We start from the raw sequence: 675 nt of genomic DNA, 5'->3' as shown, positions 1-675 counted from the left end.
CATGAATCCCAATTTAATTCCTGTCTTGTCTTTTGAACACAAACACTGCAGCTATGATGTGCTAGAAAACAACGATTCTACAGCAGTGGCTAGCAGCAGGTAGATACGCAACCACCAGCAGCAGCACGCTTAAACAGCTACATGTAAACAGTGCCTTTTTTTCCTTCAGCATATTGTCTATGTTCATTTAAAGTGCCATGCATTACTGAATAAAAGGAGGTGTAGAAAATATCTTTAATTACTTTAAAAATCATATGTACTTTCTTTACTTTGACATTTATGAATTTTTTACTGTGTCCGGCAGGATCTCAGTTTGCTGGTCACGCTGAGATTATACCGGTCAAATATCAGTATTTACTATTTACCACTAACCCTAATATACTGAGATATACTGTGTGTGTGTGTGTGTGGGTGTGGGTGTGGGTGTGGGTGTGTGTGTGTATACAGTTAGGTCCGGAAGTATTTGGACAGTGACAGTTTTTGTGATTTTGCCTTTATACACCACCACATTTGAAATAAAATAATCAAGATGTGATCGAAGTGTAGACTTTCAGCTTTATTTTAAGAGGTTCCACAAAAATATGGTATTTACCATTTAGGAATTACAGCCATTTTCAACAAAGTACTTCCATTTTCAGGGGCTCAAAGGTATTTGGACAATTGACTGACAAGAAG

The sequence above is a fragment of the Pangasianodon hypophthalmus genome, chromosome 2 (assembly GCF_027358585.1).
Source record: "Pangasianodon hypophthalmus isolate fPanHyp1 chromosome 2, fPanHyp1.pri, whole genome shotgun sequence".
Lineage (NCBI taxonomy): Eukaryota > Metazoa > Chordata > Actinopteri > Siluriformes > Pangasiidae > Pangasianodon > Pangasianodon hypophthalmus.
The sequence above is the reverse complement of the archived record's forward strand: the minus strand, read 5'-3'. Positions refer to the sequence as shown.